General features: G+C 51.3%; 1 protein-coding gene across 1 annotated transcript in view; it reads right to left on the bottom strand.

Annotated features, from left to right (window-relative positions):
* The window catches only part of LOC144732752 (uncharacterized), a 270676-nt gene that overhangs the window by 118111 nt on the left and 135345 nt on the right, over positions 1 to 17220 (bottom strand). The gene's annotated exons all lie outside the window — the stretch shown is intronic.

The following is a 17220-nucleotide window of genomic DNA, read 5'->3' on the forward strand; positions in this document are numbered from 1 at the left end:
AGTTGGCATCTCATGCACACAGTCACCTCTACGTCGTCCATCATGCCTGCCTCCAAAGCGCTGGATTATGGCGCACATGAAAATAAACCTATTAATCTCCGGCAATATGTTTACACAGAGCTTTAACCAGTTACCTGTTGCAAGCTCTGCTATTTACAGTGAACCACCACGACCTTTTTTACCCAATGACAACTGCAAAGGCACGGATGTACACACGGATTGATGAACATCCGGTTCGGTCCTTGAAAAAGCGACCAGCAAAGTGCAGCGAAACGTCGGACATCGTGCTGAACAACCCGAAAACACATCGGAGGGCTACCTACGAGCTTGATCTCATCTCAACTTGTATCGCGCCGCCACCACACATTGTCCGCTCGCTCTCGTAGTGAGAGAGGACGACTCGGAGGCTTGAGGAGGAACCACAGACGAGCGGGAAGGCAGCAGCAGCAGCCACGCGGTGAGCCAGCACTACCAGCATCTGCCCAAAGCTGTGTGGTGTTGCATAAATGAAGATGTTTACAGCCGACGTTTGATTGCTCATACTCGCGGGAGGAAAACGGAGCACCCGGATAAAACCCACCGGTGCGAGGAGGCAACGCTCTATCCCAGTACAGATGGACGAGTTGGAGTCCACCGCTTTTCGCTGGCGAGCCAGGGTACAGCCACTCGACGTCCACGGGAAGGGAGTTTCGCAGCATCTGTGCGGTGATCCACCAACCCTCGCGACTGCTGCCTGCGCAGCGCCGGGCGGCACGCAGCAGCCACGTGCAGCAGCATGGCCACCATCACCACCACCATCGGCTAAATTGAATCATCTCGGAATCATTGCAGCAGTGTCTGAAGAGTGCTGCATTCCTCTCTATAATACAGCCCAACAGAGTGCACTAAAACATTATAAGGTAAAAAAACATTCTTAATATATATTATATTTCATTATTGTCTTGCAATTTAAATGTTGAGGCAGCCCATATGCTTCTGAAGGAGATTAAGACGTGAATATGAATGCGATTGTTGGCAAACATTGACTCCGTATGGGGAGGAATGAAGATTGGCACACTTATTATGGCTGAACATCTGGCGTGACTTTCTCTGCATAAGCTTGCTTATGGTACGAGCGACGTAAAACATTAATTTGCTTCATAACCAAAAACGAACAAACATAACTTCTAAATATATATGTTTATCATGCTAGTTAGTTGAGGAATAAACAAAAAAACAATAGTGATGAAACTGCTTTATTATTTGTGTTTATAATTAAATTAGCAGTTTCTGCATACGTTGAGATCACGAAAGAAAAAAAAGTGTTTAGCCGGTCACAGATGAACAGTAAATAAGGGAGGCGATTAAAGTGGGAATTAGTCGTCAATTTGCGCTGAGTGGACGATGCCCTTGCTGCAGTTGCCGTTTAACTCCACGATGGCAACAATCGCCGCGACCCCATCACAAGAGAAAGCGTTTGGCTTGTGCAGAGCGCTGCGTGCAGAGCGCTGCGTGCAGAGCGCTGCGTGCAGAGCGCTGCGTGCAGAGCGCTGCGTGCAGAGCGCTGCGTGGCTAAACAGGCGCGCGTAAAGTCGCCAATTCCGTTTGCAGGGGGTGCTTCGGCACCTGCGCTCAACACTGAAACTCGGGTTCCCCAAGGGCGCTCCTACTCAGGCCTGTGTCAGGCACCAAAGCGTCCCCTGTTGGTTGGTCAGTGCACAGTGTGTGGACTTGACTTCAGATGGTGGCTCATCGACCCAAACCCAACCCTTCCGAATGCGCTTTCAGTTAAAAATAAATACTTGGGAAACAAAAGACTTAAAGAAATATATTTTTTATGCGGAGGTACAAATACACGGAGGGGTGTTGTCTTCTCTTTTGTTTTGATATTTATATTCTCGACAACGATACATCGAGCTAGGGCCCATATCTGACGGAGAGGGTCCTTGTCGATACACATTTCTGGCAGTTCAGCAGGATTGGTTCAAGCAAAGCCTGGCTCTGCTGATGAGACCCTGAGTGTCAAAACCTGTCCGGAGTTCACTTCGTATTCTATGTATGTATGTTGAACTTCTTTCGCACGATACGTAGTCAATAATGCTAATAGGAGGTGCGGGGGGAGTAACATTAAACTAAACACAAATTACTTTTCAATCTACATTTAAAAGTGTATAGCTCCAATGGCTTCCTTATATTGAACCAATGCTGCTGCAGTGATGCACTCTCAGAAGGTCACGTGGCTGATGGGATTTGCAAAAATGTTTATTATTTTAATGTTTTGGGAACAGATATTGGACGGAGGCATATTGTCTGCTAATTTATTTTGGACTCATCCTATGAGCACGGTTGGCTATGTATGGTGCGAAAGAAGCTCAACATACATACATACATATGAGCCCTGTCCTTTCTCAAAGATGTTTGCGATCGTGGCCTTCCATTTAGCTCTGTCCATGACATTTACTCAACAACTATTCATTAAATATTCCCAGTTGCATCAAATTATTTAAAATAGCTTATGCAAGTCAAAGCACTGTCTTCCTCAGCTTCTCGTACCGTCATTATTTCAGTCAAAATATTATATACAGTCTTTTGTTTTCTCATTATATGTCCAAGACATTTACTGTAACTTGCCTTTCTCGAATAATATAATTAGTATCTGTGTTCTTTTCGCACATGCTGTTCCGCAAAACACACTCCCCATCTTGTCTACCCATGAAATGTTTAATATCCATCTTGAGCAAAAAACCCATCTCCGTTGGAAACACTTCTGTTAGCGCCACGGTGGTAAGATGTTAACTCCCTCGCCTGGTATACAGGTCGTGGGTTCAATCCGGTATGTATGTTTGACTTCTTTCGCACCGTACGTAGCCAACCGTGTTAATAATGACCTTGACGCCTGCCGTATATTTCGAGTTTTTGCGTGTCTCTTTCTCTCTCTCTCTCCCCCCGTGGTAGATTTTTCTCTGGGTCCTCCAATTTTTGCCTCCATATAAAGAATCAACATGCATTTAGAGTATTTGGCTAAGCTCTACGCTTCCACGTGATAAGCCACATCGTTGAGCTGTCATTTGCGGCCAGGTCGCTTCTGAAACGGAGATATATAGCTCAATGGGCTTTACCTCGTAAAATAAAAACTTTTTTTGTTAAAATGCATAGACATTTATCAAAATCATTGAATAATTATCATTCGAGTGCCATTAATTTGGGGCAAGTTATGCACATTCTACAAGAAGTAGGGTGGCATTCACTTTAAAATTCAGCTGATAAATGTGACTCAAAAAATACAGAAACCACATGGCAGGCCAACGACTCATTGAACAAACACACACACACATCATGCCACTGCTATTGGCAGCTGCTGCTGAGATGAAAATAAACGTCTCTTGGAATGACACATTTATTGCTGTAAATTAGCATTTTAATGTTTCTTTTGTTGCTAAAACGTTAATATGACGCCGAGCAATGTGTGTCATTGTTTAGTCACAATGGCACAGAAACTACAAACCCAACAAACTGCAGCTCTAAAACGTGAAGACTGAAGTCCTTCCAATGAATCCGCAGCCTCACTTCGAAACAATTTTAGATATTCACACGGCATAGCGATACGAATGCCAAAAGCCAACTTCCATTTTCATAACGATGGAGTAATGGTTGAACCATGGTGAAAAATACCACGTCCCACCTCTGATGGGAGGGGAATGGTGAACGAGAGAAGGGATGTTTTCGCAGACAAGACCGGATGCCCTCGGCGGATTTCGCCGTGAGCTCTGCCCGTGCCGTGCTCGAGGCACGGCCCACATTGCCTGCACGAGACTCGCCTCGCGTGGTCTCTGCAGCTGCTACGTACCGCTGCAGCAGCAGCTCGCCTCGCGTGGTCTCTGCTGATGCTGCGTACCGCTGCGGCAGGGAGACGCGAGCGAGCGTGCCCCTTCACTCCGGTTCATTTGCAGACGCGAGTGGAAGCTGGAGCGCACCGTGGCACGTCAGCCGCCACCTCCGCCGGGACCTCTCGCGCCAGACCATAACTTGACGCCCTGGCCGTGCTGGTCGGACGCCAGAATTCAGATCCGCAGACTGAAGCGGCCCAACGGCGTGAAATGCCTCTCGGTTGGTGACCAACCGTCCAGGTCGCACGCGGTGGGGTGGACTTGATACACGCGTGTTGCTGAGGCCAAGCCCACGTGCGATGCAGCACGGCTGCACGGCAATGCACCCCTCCAACTTGGAAAGATATTCGCAAGTCACTTCAACTGGGAGCCATCGTCACCTGCTGCGGCGAAAGCTTAGCAGGACCCTCCTGAAAACCCGCCTTGAGACTCGGTGAGGCTTTACACGTGCCATCAGTGAGCGCGTGCCCTCCTCCTCCTGCTGCTGCTGCTCTAGGGCGTTCCTGCTGGGTGGCATCGCTCGCGGTGCTGCCAGGAGGTCAGCAGGCGCTGCGCTGGCGACGGCGATGACGGCCGTGTGAGAGGGCGGTGGCGCAGCGGTTAGCGCTACGCTGCGCTACGAACCCGGCGAGTACCTCATGCAATGTTTAAGCATCGCCACGAGGGAGACGACAGTCTATGAAGACGATGCGGGGGACCGTTGTCTTTGCGTGCCACACCCCCGCACCCTTTGAACTCCCCGCCAGCTCTCGGCTGGGGAGAACTTTTGCTCACGCACGGAGCGTGGGCGGACTCTCTTGTCGGCTGAGCCCACTTTAGTGACGGTTCCGCGAGCATCGTAAAACGGTGGTAATGACCGCCGCTTGGGACCGAGACGGATCGTTATTGGTGTATGTCAGCCGCTGGTTTCTACTCAAAGAAGCACCTCCCTAGCGCGTGCCTCATGCCCCAGAGTTTGCAGTGTCCTTGGCATGGATGGAACGCGTGCGTTCGCTTTGGTCTCTCCTGAGTTGAACAGGAATCATCTGTACGAATCTGGCCCGGGGCGACGCTGACCACCTCATGTATAAAGCAGCCTCCGGATTATATTTTTTAAGTTGGGCGAAATATAAATTACGAGCAACAAATTCAAGCCAAAGCAACCGTTGACTGAAAATAATGAAATCATTGTTGAAGGGACGACTGGCAATAACAAGACGCGTATGTAAAGTTAGGGCAATTACTGAAGGCGAACTGGAATTGTTTTTACAAGCAAGTGACAGCAGGTTGCATTTCATTTGGAATAATTAATAAAATCATGAAAATAAACGTACTGATGTGCCAAAAGAAGTTTAATTCTCTGCTATTGTGCACATCGCAATATGTTCGGGAGTTAAATGATGCCAATGTCTGCTGCTGCTGCTGCTGGCAGCAACAGCGAGAGGTCTCCAGCAGACAGAGAGAGTGAAGAGTTGTCGGAGTTGTGCCGCTCCTCTGTAGAAGGAGCGCAGACCACAGCGGCTCGCTGCACGGACAGGCTCGCTGGAGGGGTGAGGAGTGAGGCGGGCGGCCTTGGTGAGAGATTGTCAGCCAAACGAGGCACCGGTGGCGTCTCTCGGCTGAGATGGCCTCCGTCACCCCCCACAGCCCAAATGTTTCGCATCTCCATCACCAGTATTTTAATAGCACTACCACCACTCCACCGTGTACTCGCCTTTAGAAACATGTATTGATTGGGCACAACATTACTTTTGAGTTTTATTTTTAATTGTCAGCATTAAACTTGAAATGACAATGTAATAATGTAGCAAAATATGGATTGGGTAATAAAGTAGAGTGGTTTGGAATTAAAGGCCACTAGTTTGGAATCTTGCATTTTGTGATAATTGACGATGGTGCCATTGTCAAGATAATAAAGTCGTTTGTTTATTTATCCATGAATTGTATGTACTGCACATCATGATATTGATTTCCACCATCATGGCCGGGTTGTGGAGATGTCCACAAAAAACAAGTTACTGGCACGTTCCTTAACGCCTATTAGCGTGGTTAACATCCCTTTACAGGCAGTGTTACTAGTGTCACTAGTGTCACTAGTGACACTAGTGTTACTAGTGTTACTAGTGTTACTAGCGTTACCAGCGTTACTAGTGTTACTAGTGTTACTAGTGTTACCAGCGTTACTAGTGTAGTGGTGATACGCGCTGGGTGTATACGTCGTGTGCCAGCGCGTATGTACGGGTGTGTGTGTGGTGACGCGCGCTGACGGGGAGGAGCAGGCGTCAGTGCGCGGGTGGGGGTAGTGCTGCTGATTGGCTGTGTGCCGGTGACGCGCTGAGAGGGAGTGATCGGGTGGCAGCGCGGTGTGATTGGTCGGGGAGTGGAAACACGCGCTGGGCGGAAACGGATCGTAGAGATAGCGCGTGGTGATTGGGTAATTGAGGAGCGGTGCCAACGTTGAGGTCCGCATCCGCTCCGTCTCCCGGGAAGAAGAGATATATAAGGTGATGCACAGAGGAGTAGGAGGGCAGAAGTGGAACCATCTAAGAATGAAGACGAAGGTGCAGAGATAGAGCCCGGAGAGGAGAGTAATGGAGAGTAGAGGAGAGTAAGGTATAGGTGTGTAGCCAGAGAGAGAGAACGGTCTACACGAGCTGAGTAATGTATAGTGTGTAGCCAGAGAGAGAGAACGGTCTACACGAGCTGAGTAATGTATAGTGTGTAGCCAGAGAGAGAGAACGGTCTACACGAGCTGAGTAATGTATAGTGTGTAGCCAGAGAGAGAGAAAGGTCTACACGAGCTGAGTAATGTATAGTGTGTAGCCAGAGAGAGAGAAAGGTCTACACGAGCTGAGCGATGTATAGTGTGTAGCCAGAGAGAGAGAAAGGTCTACACGAGCCGAGTATGCATACGGTGTAGCCAGAGAGAGATGCAAAGTCTACACGAGGCGAGTGGAGAGTGTAGCAGAGGCGCAGAGTCTACACGAGACGAGAGAAGAGTGTAGCCGAGGCGCGGAGTCTACACGAGGCACAGAGAGCCAGCAGCACAGAATCTAAGAGAGTCAAGAGAAGCGTAGGGCGGAGAGAAGAGGTCACGAGTTGTACCGTTGTATGGTGACCGCATTGTGAAGAAGAGAGGCCACGCGTTGTATCGTTACAAGTCAAGATTTAATAAAAGAAGTGTGTTCCCGTCAAGGAGTTTCCTGCCGTCATTTTACAATACTTCATCTGGCGTCAGAAGTGAAACGGGCTTCCAAGCATGGAGACAAGGAAGACCCGTAGGACCCACGGGATTGACCGCGAGGAAAACCTGGACGACTCGGGGCCGCTGGTGGCGGGGGGTGAGGAGGAGGACTTGCCCACGCTACAGGATCCGTCGACGGTGCCGGCCGAGCGACCGGGGACCGACGCCGGGCTTCGTGAGGCGCACTCCCGACTGGCGGAGCTGCTGCTCGCCGCCGCGTCCATCTTGGCGGAGATCAGCTCGTCGGGAGGAGCGGGGACGGTGGGGGACATTTTACAAGGTCGCCCCGCAGATTCCCGCCAAAACGAATGGGGGATTCCCGCCATTGCGCCTGGGCCTACTTTTGGCGGGAACGGCGAGCGCCACGTGGTGGTGGGTTCCCAAGCGCGCGCATCGACGTCATCAGCGCGCGAGGGGGTCCGCCATTTTACGTCTGCTGCTGGAGCCGCCATCTTACACACCGACGGAGAGGCGGAGAGGAACCACGAGGCGGATGACTTCATTTTTCAGCAGCGTCTGCCCACGTTGTCAGCCTTCAAGGCGGAAGGCGGAGACTGGGGCCAATTTCAGCGAAGGTTTTTGGCGCATCAAGAGATGTCAGCGTGGTCCGATGCTACGGCGCTGCGGGCGTTGCCCGCCATGCTGGACGACGATGCGCTCGCGGCCTTCAGGGCTGCACGGAAGTCGGACCGCTCCACGCTGAAGGATGCGCTGGGTTTGTTGGCCAGGGTCTACGGACCTCCCTCGGCGTGCCGCCATCATTTCTACGCAAGACGGAAAGCGGCCACGGAGACCGCGCTGGCCTATCGCACGGCGTTGCTGGCTCTTGCTGATGCTGCGTTCCCTCGGATGGACGAGGAGGGCCAAGACGTGATGGTTTTGGAGCAGCTGCTTAAGTTGGCGCAGGACCTGGGGGTCCCTATCAACACAGCTGACGAGATTGATATTTCTTCTTTGAGAGTCGCCACGAGTATTCAAGCGCACGAGGCCCTACAACGGAAACAAGGCGTTGGTTGCAACGCTGCTGTCGTCGCAGCCCCGGGTTCGGTGGTCACCGAACCCCAAGTCGTCAGCCCACGAGAGGAGGCGTTCGCCACGGGACGACCAGGGAACTGGAGGCCGGGGGCCCGGTCGCCTCTGCGATCGGGCCGAAAGTCGGAGCAACCAAGATCTACTCCGACCCTCGACACGTGCTATAACTGCGGCCTCCGGGGCCACGTGGCGTCCGGGTGCCGCGCTCCGCGGCAGCGCGCCATGGGAGCTCGGCTGGACGACGACCGAGAGCCCAAGTCATCTCTACAATCCCCGGCAAGTCGCGGCACCTCACACGCTCGGCCTGTTTATTCGGCACACATGGGACGCCGCGTTGCGGCGGAGGAGGGCCGGTTAAGGTTCGGGGATTCGGTTCGGCGAGGGGGGTTCGGCCGGGACCAGGGAGACATTGAATGGGCGGAATTAGGGCATAGAATTGTGGCTGCTTCGGCGGGTTCGTCCGTTGTTACGGGATCTATTGATGGGGTTGAGATTAGGGTGTTAGTGGACACGGGGGCATCGGCAACTATTATATCGGACCTCATTTATAATATTCTTCCAGTCCAATGTCGTCCGCTGCTTCCAGTGGATGTGCCATTTTACGCCGCTAATGGGGGATCGTTGGGCATTATCGGTCAGGTTAGGACGTCCATTTGCATTGGAGATATCAAATTGTCGGGACCCGTTTTCGTTTCGTCTTCTTTGGCAGTTCCGTGTCTTTTGGGCACTGATTTTTTGGCTAAAATGCCTATTAAAATTCTTATCGATCAACGATGCATTGAACTGCCATCGGGTCGCCGGATTTCATTTTTGACGGGCCCTACTGACATTCGGACGGCGTGCGCTACGATACAAGCGGTGGCGACGCAGACCGTGCAAGTGCCCCCGGGTTCACAGATGTTGATTCCCCTCCGGTTGCGGAAACCATGGGTGAGGGAGGCTTCGGGACAAAGTATGCTTTTGGGTCCTTCTAACAAGGCTGTCGGGGGTCTTGATTTATCGGTGGCTCACACTTTGGTGCGGGCTGACAGGGATCTGTTTGTGATGGTTTTGAACGCGGGGTCGCGACCAGCTGTCATTCCGCAGGGCACCGTGCTGGCTCACGCGGCGCGGGTCCCTGTGGATGATGGGTTGGTTGCGCAGGTGGGCTCGAGCCCCGCGCGGAACGTTGAGCCAAGGGAAGACCTTGAGTGGGTCCATTCGCTATGCGCCGCCTCGGACGATTTGTCGGCGGCGCAGTTGGGTGCGCTGCGCGAGTTGCTCATTGAATTCTCTGATGTATTCAGTAAACATAAGTATGACATTGGGTGCACGGATTTGTTGCACCATCACATTGAAACGGGCGATGCGGCGCCGGTCAGGCTAAATCCCTTCCGACTGAGTCCCGTGGAGAAGGAACATGTTCAGTTGGCGGTTAACGAAATGCTAGAAGCCGATATTATTTCGCCCTCCTCTAGCCCGTGGGGAGCGCCTATTGTGCTGGTTAAGAAGCAGGACGGGTCCCTGCGATTCTGCGTTGATTTCCGTCGCCTGAATAAGATCTCTGTGGCTGACGCGTATCCGCTCCCCAGGATGGATGAGTCCCTCGATGCATTGTCTGGTGCGCGATATTTTTCGACTCTTGATTTGTTATCGGGGTTTTGGCAGTTGCCGCTCGACGAAGAGTCGAAACCTAAGACAGCATTTCGGACTCCAGGGGGGCTGTTCCAGTTTAACCGGTTACCCATGGGACTTCACTCCTCTCCAGCGACGTTTCAGCGACTTATGGAGCTGGTTTTGTCGGGCTTGCAGTGGGATACATGCTTGATTTATATGGACGATGTCATTGTTTTCAGTAAAACGTTTGAAGAACACCTCCAGCGATTGAGAGGGGTGTTCTTGCGAATGCGATCGGCTAAGTTGAAATTTAAACCGGCCAAATGTCACCTCCTTCGTAGGTCGGTTAGATACTTGGGTCACATTGTCGATTCTTCGGGGATCTCCACCGATCCCGCGAAGACGGATTGTGTCGGTTCGTGGCCGACACCTACGTCCGTTTCCGACGTGCGTAGTTTCATCGGGTTTGCTTCTTATTATCGGCGGTTCGTTGAGCACTTCGCCACTATTGCAAAACCCTTGCACGCTCTAACGGCGAAGGGAGTGAAGTTCAAATGGGGACCGGAGGAGGAGGCCGCGTTTCGCTCCCTCCGGGACGCCTTGGTGGGTGCCCCACCCTTGTGTTATCCCGATTTTGCCAGTCCCTTTTTGCTGGACACGGATGCTAGCAACACGGGCATTGGGGGGGTGCTATCCCAAGTCGTTGGGGGTGTCGAAAGAGTTGTCGCCTACGGTATTAGGGTGTTGTCTCCGGCGGAGCAGCGCTACTGCGTCACCCGTCGCGAGCTGCTTGCCATTGTCTTTTTTGTGCAGCAGTTTAGGCCATATCTCTATGGTCGTCACTTTACGGTCCGAACGGACCACGCGGCGCTACAGTATTCATTGAGGGTCGCCCAGCCCTCGGGCCAGTTGTCGCGTTGGTTGGAAGTCCTCCAGGACTATCAGTTTACGACTACGTACCGTAAGGGGTTGCGACACACAAATGCCGATTGCTTGTCGCGGTTGTTGCCTTGTGATGAATGCGCGTGTTTGTCGGGATCGGCGCGCTGTAAACCGACGCTTGCGGGGGAGATGGGGGCACTGGCTGCGACAGCGGGCGCACCGATCGTGGATGATTCCACTGCCTCTCAGGGTCGGGACTCGCTGCTCTCGTTGTCGCTCAGCGAATGGGGCCGCCTCCAGATGGTGGACAGCTCGCTGCTAGCATTGCGCCGCAAGGTTGGGGGTCCCGAGGGGGACCAGGAGCGTACCGGCTCCTATGTACTTGAGCAGGGCATGTTATTGAGATGGGACAGTTTGTCCCGGCGGAACGCACTCGTGGTGCCTTCCGCTGTGAGGGGGAGGGTTGTCTTGGCGGCACACGAACGCCTCTTGCACTTGGGAGTTAACAAGACGCTTGCCCTGCTTCAGCGTGACTATTACTGGCCGGGAATGGGAAGTGATGTGGTAAATATTCTGAAGGGGTGCGTTGAGTGCGCCAGGCGTAAACCACCGCCCGTGGCAGCAAATCCACCGCTGCAATCTATTCAGGTCTCGCGTACCAACGAGCTCGTTGCACTCGATATTTTGGGGCCCTTCCCAGTCACGCCGAGAGGGAATAAATATTTGTTAGTGGGGGTCGAATACTTTACCCGATGGCCTATGGCGTGGCCTCTCGCTAACCAGTCGGCAGCGGCTGTGACGGATGCCTTCGTCCAGGGCTATGTCCTAGACAAGGGGGCTCCCGAACGCCTGCTGACCGACCAAGGTAAAAAATTTTCGAGTAAATTGTTGCAAGAGGTGTGCGATCTGTTGGGTACCAAGAAGGTGCGTACCTCCCCGTACCACCCGCAGACAGACGGGATGGTGGAGAGACTCCACAAAACTTTGACTTCCATGCTGTGCCAGCAGGTGTGCGAGGCACATGTAGATTGGGACCTGCAGGTCCCGGGAGTCCTTGCCGCGTATAGAATGGCCCCCCATGCAGCTACGGGGTTTTCCCCATTCTATTTGATGTACGGTCGGGAAGCTGACCCGCCAATGGAAACGCAACTTGGCCTGTCCGCTCCACGAACTAATTCTTATTTGGCAGAACATATTAAGTTTAATATTCACAAGCTGACAGAGGCGAGGGAGGCCGCACGGCTTAATTCGCGGGCTCGCCAAATTGCTAATGAACGGTTGCGGGCACGGAAGGTGTCCATGCACGAATGGAAACCAGGTGACAGGGCCTGGCTGCATTGCCCTCAGGCACCCTTGGCTACGTCGCCTAAATTGTTGAGACCGTGGAGGGGACCCGTGGAGGTCGTGCGCGTTGCACGGCCCCAGTGCGTTCAGATAAAGTGGGGAAAGCGCCGTTGGTACGTTCACCCCTCCCGACTGAAACCGTTCTCGCCTCCATATGGCCTCCCCTTGTGTCGTGATGGCCGGGCGTGTGACGTGACCGGCGACCCAGAGGGGGAAATGTCTCTGCCTGATCCACACGTATTTTCGCCTGATCTGCTCCCAGGTGTCTCGGAACTGACAGCTGCCGATCACCGGCGGCCGGATCTCCGCGGCGGGGCCGGCCCTTTCAGGCCCGTTCCGCGCCGTCTGGAGCAGCCGGAACCGCCGGACGGTCGTCAGTGTCCCGCCCCATACGACGGACCAGCCAGACGGACTCGCGCCAGGTCGTGCTACTTTGCATGACCTGCCTCGTGAGGAGTCGGGGCAGTTGGAGCGCCTCGTCACTGCGTGTAGTCGCAGGGACGTGGGGCGCGTTCGTTTTTTGGAATTTGCTTGTATCGTGTTATTGTTGACTTTTCGTGTTCATTGTCAATCTGTACATAGTTATTCTTGTTGTTGTTGTTGTTGTTATGTTACGGGGCACACTGGGGGGGTTACGGGTTTTTTTTTGTTGGTTGTCGTCTTATCATTGCGGTTGATTGTTGTTAGCAGCCGGGCCGGCTGCGAGCTATGTGGGAGGGGGTGATGTAGTGGTGATACGCGCTGGGTGTATACGTCGTGTGCCAGCGCGTATGTACGGGTGTGTGTGTGGTGACGCGCGCTGACGGGGAGGAGCAGGCGTCAGTGCGCGGGTGGGGGTAGTGCTGCTGATTGGCTGTGTGCCGGTGACGCGCTGAGAGGGAGTGATCGGGTGGCAGCGCGGTGTGATTGGTCGGGGAGTGGAAACACGCGCTGGGCGGAAACGGATCGTAGAGATAGCGCGTGGTGATTGGGTAATTGAGGAGCGGTGCCGACGTTGAGGTCCGCATCCGCTCCGTCTCCCGGGAAGAAGAGATATATAAGGTGATGCACAGAGGAGTAGGAGGGCAGAAGTGGAACCATCTAAGAATGAAGACGAAGGTGCAGAGATAGAGCCCGGAGAGGAGAGTAATGGAGAGTAGAGGAGAGTAAGGTATAGGTGTGTAGCCAGAGAGAGAGAACGGTCTACACGAGCTGAGTAATGTATAGTGTGTAGCCAGAGAGAGAGAACGGTCTACACGAGCTGAGTAATGTATAGTGTGTAGCCAGAGAGAGAGAAAGGTCTACACGAGCTGAGTAATGTATAGTGTGTAGCCAGAGAGAGAGAAAGGTCTACACGAGCTGAGCGATGTATAGTGTGTAGCCAGAGAGAGAGAAAGGTCTACACGAGCCGAGTATGCATACGGTGTAGCCAGAGAGAGAGAAAGGTCTACACGAGCCGAGTATGCATACGGTGTAGCCAGAGAGAGATGCAAAGTCTACACGAGGCGAGTGGAGAGTGTAGCAGAGGCGCAGAGTCTACACGAGACGAGAGAAGAGTGTAGCCGAGGCGCGGAGTCTACACGAGGCACAGAGAGCCAGCAGCACAGAATCTAAGAGAGTCAAGAGAAGCGTAGGGCGGAGAGAAGAGGTCACGAGTTGTACCGTTGTATGGTGACCGCATTGTGAAGAAGAGAGGCCACGCGTTGTATCGTTACAAGTCAAGATTTAATAAAAGAAGTGTGTTCCCGTCAAGGAGTTTCCTGCCGTCATTTTCCAATACTTCACTAGTGTTACTAGTGTCACTAGTGTTACTAGTGTTACCAGCGTTACTAGTGTTACTAGTGTTACTAGTGTTACCAGCGTTACTAGCGTTATCAGTGTTACTAGCGTTACCAGCGTTACTAGTGTTATTTGTGTTATTTCTGAACAACGCATGTACGCCTAATTGGAGGCTAAAGGGATCTGCAATTTTTGAAGGCAGCTTTGTCTCTGTTTTCAGAAACAAAACATTGAGAAATCGTGACATCACTTAGGTGTGTATTTCCTGTAAAAAATCTAAATATATCTGCCTGCCTGTAATCCAGCACTGTGGAGGCAGCGAGGGTTTGTGGATCGCACAAATTATGCGAAACTGCCTTATGGTGGCCAGGAGAAGGCAGTACACAGCAAATGTGGACCGCATTCGTTCCATCTGTGTGGGGGATAGGGCGTTGTCCCCTCGCATGCGTGAGTTCTCTTCAGGTGCTCCGGTTTCCTCTCACATTTAATCTTTATTCACCGATTACACCTAAATATGAAGAGGACGCAGAGCTTAGGCAGTTGTTTGTGCCGGCTCATGGCCTGGGTGTCACCTTCCCGCTCTGAGTCGCTCCCTCCCTACGAGAGCGAGTGAACACTGTGTGACACGTTACAAGTTGACATTCTTCTACTTCTATTACCGTTGTAGGAAAGAGGTTGGCTCATGTTTGTTCCAACAACTGGCTCTTCTGAGTCAATCTGGTCGAGCAGCTTCCCTCTTTTTGAACCTGCGAATGGCAGAGTTTGCCTCTTCAACTGTGTTACTCCCTCCACTTCATCGGAACAAATAGTTAAGGTTGGGATAAGTAGGATTTTTTTCGCAGAGGAGTATGCCAAAAAGTCTATTTTAAAAGATTCTATTTCTCTCAGGAGTTATGATTCCAACTTCCTCCCAAAGGGTGACCCATTTGATAATTAACAATCAACCTCCCTGCTGTTCCTTGCATTCGCCAATGCCTGCAACAACGTCTTTGATCGTGTTCGCGTTGTGTTCCACGATTGATGTTCCCATCCTCATTCATTCACAAGCGTTAGGCAGGACAGCAACATTAACAAAACAGTTTGGTGCGTTTTTTTCTGACATTGTAACAGCATTGGTAAACAAATCAATATCTTGAAGCTCAACTGTGAACCACGACGATCAGTGCTGTGGCATTTACATAAACGTCACCCCCCGATGATGGAGAACGGGTCACCCACTGAACGGCCACTGCCGATTGCCTCGCAAAAAGCATCATCGGCTCATTTAGTCAACTCACGAGCGATGCTGGAGCTGGATAAGCCCTTCCTGGGATGTTTCTTTTCTGTCACACGACTGGCAGCCAGCCGACTCTTCTACGAACTAAACACAGCATTTGGTGGTGCTGCTGCAGATGAAGTGGCTCACAAGCACGGTTATTAAAAAAAAGCAACTCATCGCACACACTGTCAATAACACTTTGTGGCCTGAGAATAGTTTCCATGTAATCGGTCACGTTTCGGGCAATGGGTCTTCTTCTTGGCACATAAAGCATAACACTTAATGTATGTGCACATTGTGTAAGCATTGTCGTGCACATGGCTATATATTTATTTGAAAACACGTTAAATACAATCTATATATTTATATATATATATACACACAGAGATAACCAGTGCCGTACGTGCATCTAAATCGCAGCCGTGACAAAGAGGCAATGAGAGTGTGAACGGTGTCACCGAGGTCACCGAGGTCACCGCAGCAACGAGAGCGCCTCTGCACGAAGCGAGAGGGCCTCGCCAGTTGACTCCGCGGATTCCCGGCCCTCTCCGTCCTATTACACGCGGCACATAAAATAACTCGGCGCAAAGAGTGTGGCTCTCGCGCGCCTTGCGTCATCGCGCGCAGAAGCCACACGCCCTGCGCCTGGCTGTGACCGGAGTGCTCCGAGGCAGGCAACTGATACATTTTTTTAATCTGTCGGGGTTCTGGCTTCTTCGCATCGCTCAGCGGAGTCTCGAAGCGATCGCTCCGCACCGCTCGGCCCGTAGAAGAATCGCCGTTGCTGCAGAGAGCCGCCCCCCCGCCCAACGCCCCCCCCCCCGCCCCCCGCAATGGCAATTTTAAGGCAAAGTTTGAAACAAGTAAAGAGTTACAATGGGGCCGATCGATGAGATGGATTACATGCATTAAATGCTTCCGCTAAAAGTAAAAAAATATATATAAGAGCAATAACATGTTTTCACGGAGGCTGTCACGAGGATTACAGTCATGCACTTGTAAACTTCTAGCACTGGCGAGACACGCACCCAAGGAGCCTTTTTAATATCCCACTGTCCGGATGATCGTAAATCAGAGGCTTAATGAAACAGCGGCTTCTGAGCTTGCTGGCTTACTGTGAACATTGAGTTGACGGTGCGATCACAGGTGAGTTCGGTTATTTTTGGAACTGACCATCTCTTCGACAATCCGATGCGTGCACGCGTGTTTAGCAACAACCGCGAAGCATTTTTATTGATACCCTTACTGAGGGTACAAACGCACGCGTTCACGGGTCAACCAGGACCACTGAACAACGTCCAACAATTTCCCGTAAGCATTTTGTGACAAGTATTAAAAAAAAGGCTGCGTCTTGCTGGAAGAACAAAGTTCCCACTGAAGTATGAAGTCTTCATAATGCATGCGACCACGAGGAGTGTGGTATAAAATATTTACAACAAACTGGAGCTTGAGTTGAACATACTGCATTTCAACGGAGGCAATTATGTAAATAATTAATACCCATTGTACCAATTTATTGTTTGTGTAATGTCAACACTGAAGAGTGTCTGTGGGTGGGCCCCACAAACCCACACACAACGCAGGTTTATGTAACGAAACATTTCATACATCTCAAAATATATCAATAAAGTACTTTGGAAAATGCATAGCATACATCTTTTTAATCTATAGCTACGCATTCTATGTCATTGTGCTCAACGGACATGTTTCCAGTTCATCGCCATGTGAGATAGTCACGTCACTCGTTCCAATTTGTTCCAATATCGTAGAAACACCAAAATGTACACGGGGAATGTTCCAATTTCTTTACCACCTCGTATCATGATGATTCATGGCCTGTAGCCAAATCTAGATATAAAATATACTCAAAACTACTTCGTGACATCAAAAAATACAATGCAAGCATTTTGGAAGTAACATTTATGCATTATATTCCAGACTAATTGGATGAAAACAAATCTACCCCATAGTTACAGCTTCTGCCCCTATAATTGAACCCAGCGTATTTGCTACCTCTATTCACTCATCGCATGCACAGACGTACGTGTTTTGTGAACTAACATGCACCGTCCAAAGCGAATGTTATTTTTCGCTGCAACAGTTATCGACTTGTATTTCACACTGTTGCAGTTGCTTTTCTTCTGTCAAGCACAAGTAATTCCAAATGAGCATTGGCCAGTGCTCTATTTTTATTGCTGGGCTTCAGCGAAATGGTGGAAATTCCAAGTTCTCGTGGCAGGGACAAGTCTGTTTATTGGACA

Source organism: Lampetra planeri, chromosome 44 (genome assembly GCF_965212315.1).
Source record: "Lampetra planeri chromosome 44, kcLamPlan1.2.h2, whole genome shotgun sequence".
NCBI lineage: Eukaryota > Metazoa > Chordata > Hyperoartia > Petromyzontiformes > Petromyzontidae > Lampetra > Lampetra planeri.